Source organism: Triticum urartu, chromosome 3 (genome assembly GCF_003073215.2).
Source record: "Triticum urartu cultivar G1812 chromosome 3, Tu2.1, whole genome shotgun sequence".
NCBI lineage: Eukaryota > Viridiplantae > Streptophyta > Magnoliopsida > Poales > Poaceae > Triticum > Triticum urartu.
This window is the reverse complement of record NC_053024.1, coordinates 562,696,162-562,702,161: the sequence shown is the minus strand read 5'-3', so window position 1 is coordinate 562,702,161 and position 6,000 is coordinate 562,696,162.

Sequence of the window (6,000 nt, the reverse complement as noted above, 5' to 3'; positions counted from 1 at the left end):
CCTCCAGTACGGTTCCATGCCCTGTAGAGGGTTTTTGCTTTTTGGTAGTTGACCCGGGTGTATTGTGATAATGCACCCTTTTATTTCGGACTGGGTTTGTATTCAGGGTCGGATTATCCCAAAAGTTTGTTTCGGTTTTCTAGGCACTTTCCATCGCACAGTACTTTTGTACTATGCACGCCAAGTCAGCGAAGCGTGTTATCTCACGGTGATTTATGGCGTTAAGGATTCCCTTGTCCGTGCAATTATTGCAGAAAAATTGGATTGCATCTTCCTCGCGACAGTCCTTAACCTTGTTCATCGCAAGGAGGAATCTGGCCCAATAGTGATGTACTGTTTCCTAGGGCTCTTGCCTGATGTGGGAAAGATCGCTTATGTTTGGGTGGGTGGGAGGAATTGAATCCGAACCCTTACCCGATCTGGGATCCAGGGGCCGAGGAGTTTCCAATTTTGGAAGTTCCGGTTCCGGGGTGTTACCCGATAATCCTGGCCCGCCGCCTGACTCTAAGTTCAGGCATTGGATGTTGTCCTCCCGCGAACGGGCATCCGTCTTGGAGAGCTCGGGAATCTGGACATAGTTGGTCCTCAAGATAGAGGAAAGGTCGCCGCATTGTTCCTCCACCACTGCAATATGATGGGTGACTGGTGGAGAGTTAATCTCCCTTTGATCGGGTTTAAGTCCAATCCGATCATAGTCCGTAGCGACTCCCAAGCGGCGATGCGATCCAAGAGATCGTTTAAGGAAGCGAGCTCCATTGGATCCATCTGTTCGGCGAGTGCCGATTTGACGTGGAGGCTGTTTTCGATGACCCGAGAAGTCATCGTCAGCGCGGCGGCCGAACAGGCGGTCATGATGAAACCGCCTAGCTGGAGAGTTTGGCCGATAGCCAAAGCTCCCCCAACAGTAGTACCGTCTTTAAAGACAAGACGAGACATCCTTCCTTCTAGCGACGGCACAGTGGAACTCTCAATGAAAGCACCAATGTCGGTGTCAAAACCGGCGGATCTCGGGTAGGGGGTCCCGAACTGTGCGTCTAGGCAGATGGTAACAGGAGACAAGGGACATGATGTTTTTACCCAGGTTCGGGCCCTCTCGATGGAGGTAAAACCCTACTCCTTCTTGATTAATATTGATGATATGGGTAGTACAAGAGTAGATCTACCACAAGATCAGAGAGGCTAAACCCTAGAAGCTAGCCTATGGTATGATTGTTGTCATTGTGTCCTACGGACTAAACCCTCCGGTTTATATAGACACCGGAGGGGGCTAGGGTTACATAGAGTCGGTTACAAGGAAGGAGATCTACATATCCGTGTTGCCAAGCTTGCTTTCCACGCCAAGGAGAGTCCCATCCGGACACGGGACGAAGTCTTCAATCTTGTATCTTCATAGTCCAACAGTCCGGCCAAAGGTTATAGTTCGGCTGTCCGGATACCCCCTAATCCAGGACTCCCTCACCGATGCTTTTCGTGGTTTTAGCACTGAATATGGACTTGACTCTGAGATAGTAGCTTCTTTCTGTGAATCTTTTGCTACTCATGTTGATCTCCCTAAGGATAAGTGGTTTAAATATCATCCTCCCATTGAAGTTAAAGTAGTAGAACCTATTAAAGTTGAAGAAGAAACTATTACTTATAATGTTGATCCTATTGTTCCGACTGCTTATATTCACAAACCACCTTCCCTGTTAGAATAAAGGATCATGCTAAAGCTTCAACTGTGGTCAAGAAAAGTTATATTAGAACACCTACACACTCTGAGCAAATTAAAGTTGAATCTTGTATAGCTATGGTTAAATATCTCTTGGTTGATAATATTGATGGGCATGTTATTTATTTCTGTGATGAAGCTGCTAGAATTGCCAAACCCGATATGAAAGATAAACATAGACCTGTTGTTTTCATGCCCGTTGTTTCTGTTAAAATTGGAGATCATTGTTATCATAGCTTATGTGATGTGAGTGCTAGTGTGAGTGCAATTTCGTATACCTTATATAAAGAAATTATGAATGATATTACACCTGCTGAGATAGAAGATATTGATGTTACTATTAATAAGCTTGCTAATAGAGATACTATATCACCAATTGGGATTGTTAGAGATGTTGAAGTCCTGTGTGGGAAGATAAAATATCCTACTGACTTTCTTGTTCTTAGTTCCCCACAAGATAATTTTTGTCCCATTATATTTGGTAGACCTTTCTTGAATACTGTTAATGCTAAGATAGACTACGAGAAGGATATTGTTACTGTTGGATTAGGGGATATGTATCATGATTTTAATTTCTCTAAATTTCGTAGACAACCCCATGATAAAGAATTGCCTAGTAAGGATGAAATTATTGGTCTTGCTTCTATTGCTGTGCCTTCTAATGATCCTTTAGAACAATATTTGCTAGACCTTGAAAATGATATGTTTATGAATGAAAGAAGGGAAATAGATGAAGTATTCTTTAATCAATGACCTATTTTGAAACACAATTTTCCTGTTGAAATCCTTGGAGATCCTCCTCCTCCACAATTTTCCTGCTAAAAAAACATTGTCCTCCTCCCACTTGGCCGGCCTAGCCGAAGCCAGGCCAAGGCCTAGCGCGCCATCGCCCCGTCCCCGAGCGGGATTCCGCCGCCACCTCGACGTCCGGGCCGCCCCGGACTCTGCGCCGCCCCTTGCCCCCTTCTGCACGCCAACTCGCCCCCTCCCTCCATAAAAAGTGCGCCGCCCACTCCCCGTGCACCGCGCCGTCATCCCCGACGGCCGAAGCCGCCGCTCGTCGCCCCGCGTTACGCTGCCGCTGCTAAGGCCGTGCCGCCTCCGCCGGTCCTCTGCCGCGCTGCCACTCCCGCACCGCACCCCGCCGCATCTCGCCTTGCGCCGCCGCCGCCGCTAGCTCCGCTGCCCCGCGCCGCCCCGCCGTCGCTGCGATCTCGCTGGAGATCGCTGGGAACTGTCGTCGCCGGTTTTCGCCGTAAATCGCCGCCGGTTTATTTCGATCGAACCGGTAAGAACCGCCCGGTCTGGTTTTTTTAGGTTTTCGTTTTAGTAGTCGGTATTTCTTTTAAAACCCCATTTAGTATATTTAGAGAACGCTCGCTGGTTTAGCCTCTAGAGCGAACGAGTTCATAGTTTAGGGTTTAGGAGTGAACGTTCGTTGTTTAGATTTTTTTTTCTTTTTAGATTTCGGCCAGGGACCTATCTGTGATGATTTTATTTACAGATTAGCCCCTGTTCTTCAAACGATCATTACTTTTTACTCGTTAGTCGAAATCTAACGAAACCAACGCTCACGTCTTCATTACGATATCCTCTATCCAGTAAAACAACTTAAACATGTTTTTGAAAAGTTTAAAATTTGATTTAGATCAGATTTGAATTCAAACTTCGTTTGATCATAACTTGAGTTTCATAGCTCCGTTTGAGTTGATTCTTTTTGCAAATCGAAGCTCTTGACCTAAACTTTCTGATAAGGCCAAATTCACATAATTTTGGTACTGTTAGAAATTGTTTTATGTAGCAAGAGTTATTTTCTTGGTTTTGATGTTTTCCGAATCGTCTTCTTCATTCTTTCTGATCTTTTGAGTGATTGCTTATGTGTGGTTACTATTGCTTGCTTATGATAGATTGACCGGAGTGTGATGAGTAAAACTATCAAGAGTTTGAGTGTGAATCATCTTCATCAATATTGCAGGCAAGTTCACACTTTGACCATATCCCCCTTTCATACCTAGTGTTTATGCATTAGTTTCAGCCACAAACATTGCATGAGTAGGTTTGATAACATGTGGGTATGGGGAATTTGTTGATGAGGTAGGAACCTATTGCCCTGCATTCAAACCTTGGGAGTTACTATTACGTTATGCTTATATTGCCATGCTATGCTCGTAGACATGGATTGGGTTTGAGAGTATTTCATGACAGATGTGAGATTGTTAATTAATGGTTTACTTAAGGTGGCAACTTTAACACACATCTGGGTGGATTGAGGCACCTGGGTATTCCAGTGATTGCCTGTCTAGGCACCTGGGTATTCCAGGATTGCCTATTTTTTTTGGACCGCCACCCAGGCTCAAAGGGATCATGAGATTATTCATACTAGAAACTTCTGTGTGCAGCCACAAGCTATTATGGGCTCTAACATAGTTGATTAAGTTGTGTGAACTCTTATAGTGGTAGACTAGCAGATGTAGGGGAAAGTAGGTGTAACGGTCTACCCGATCATAAGGTGCTAGCGCTTCTGAAAGACTATGTCTCGGTCATCCGTTTCTCAAACACCATGTAGTGCGAGAAATCAAACGGAGGCGACCGAGTCTTGTGGGGAAAAGTGCACAAACCTCTGCAAAGTGTATAAACTAATCATGGTTAGCCGTTTCCCCGGTTATGGATGTCTTGAGTATCTAGTACTTGGATTATCATGTGAATCTCATCATGTTACTTTAAATTAATTTTGTTGGGTTTAATGATGTTACTTAATTGGGATTGAGAATGCTGTCGGCCAGTCTCAATGTTCAACAACCGCCATGATAGTTAAATAAAATTTATTCCTTTGTAGTAGGGAAAAATTGGCTTTTCCTAAAAACCTTATAACCATAGAGCTTTTCCACCAGCCAAATATGCATGTAGTGATAGCCATTGTTCATCATTCTCTATGGTGTGAATTTGCCAGTACATTCAATGTACGGACCCTTTGTGGCTACAACGTCTCATGTTGCAGGACCTCTTACGACGAGTAAGTGATACGTTAGGGTTATGATTTCTACACTCAACTTTGCCGTTGGTGTTGATGGGAATCCACAACCTTGTTACTTCTGCTATATTTTGGATTGAGGTAATAGTATTTATGTTACTTTATACATGTGATTTACCTCTGTTATAAATCCTCGAGTACTGTGTGTGTCAGCATACCGATCCTGGGATGACACTTAAGCACAGAGACTTGATCCATCTGTGTTGGGTCGCTACAAGATGGTATCAGAGCACATGTTGACTGTAGGACGTGACCCTAGAAACTGGCAAGCCCATAGGAAAGATTTTTCTCTAAAACTTTACTTTTCAAAAAAATCTTTTACCTCTCTTCTCTTATGAGCTTATTCAAATATTCCCTTTTAGTGAGACCATATCCCTTTTCCCTTTGGATCACTCGAAGATTCGACGGATGAGACCACTCCAAGAAGTACAAGATATCGGACAACCGAGACCATTCGGAATGAAGAGGATTTTACCATACATTATGATAATGGAAACTACAAACTGTTGAAGACTCTGAAGATTAGGAGAATTGGAGGCTCCGAAGAATTTCCAGATTTGTGTGACCTAGTAAGGCTACCCTTATGGAACTTGGCAGACTATGGAACTTGTCAATACCCAAGATCAAGGTTTATCGGAGAAAGACCGGAGCATGGAGAGTTAAAAACTCAAATTTCTGTCAAGGAAAACCCTAAGGCATGAGATATCAACTATGGAGAGATAGCTCATGGAAATGACAAGAGCAGAACCACGGCTATCCATGAGGTTATCGCCCGCTTATGATATTTTCACCGTGCTGATTTAAGCATGCATATGCATGGAAGGATTGGATGGTAGAAGGCTGATGGAGCACCTATCAGCAAGAGATGAAGTTTTAACCTAGGCCGGTGTATCACCAGGATCTGGAGTAATACATCAAGAAGTTTAAGATGGACTTGTAGAAAGTCATATTTGACAAGGAGGCCATTCGTGAAGAATTTAGGACCCAGAAGCTGAAGTAGCCAAATTGGAGGAACAAAACCTCGAGATACCGGAGATTTGTCAGGAACTAAAGGACAGCAGAACCATGGATCATGCTAAGGGTGTTGAAACCCAGAAGTTTGGAATACAACTCCAGAATATTAAAGGACGTCACAAGAGACTTCACGTCAATGAAGATGATCTAGCAAAAGAACTTGAGAAGGACAAGCATGATGGGAAGAAGCCATCGGAGACATAAACAAGACTTGAAGAGTCTGGTGATTTTGAAGATTATTTGA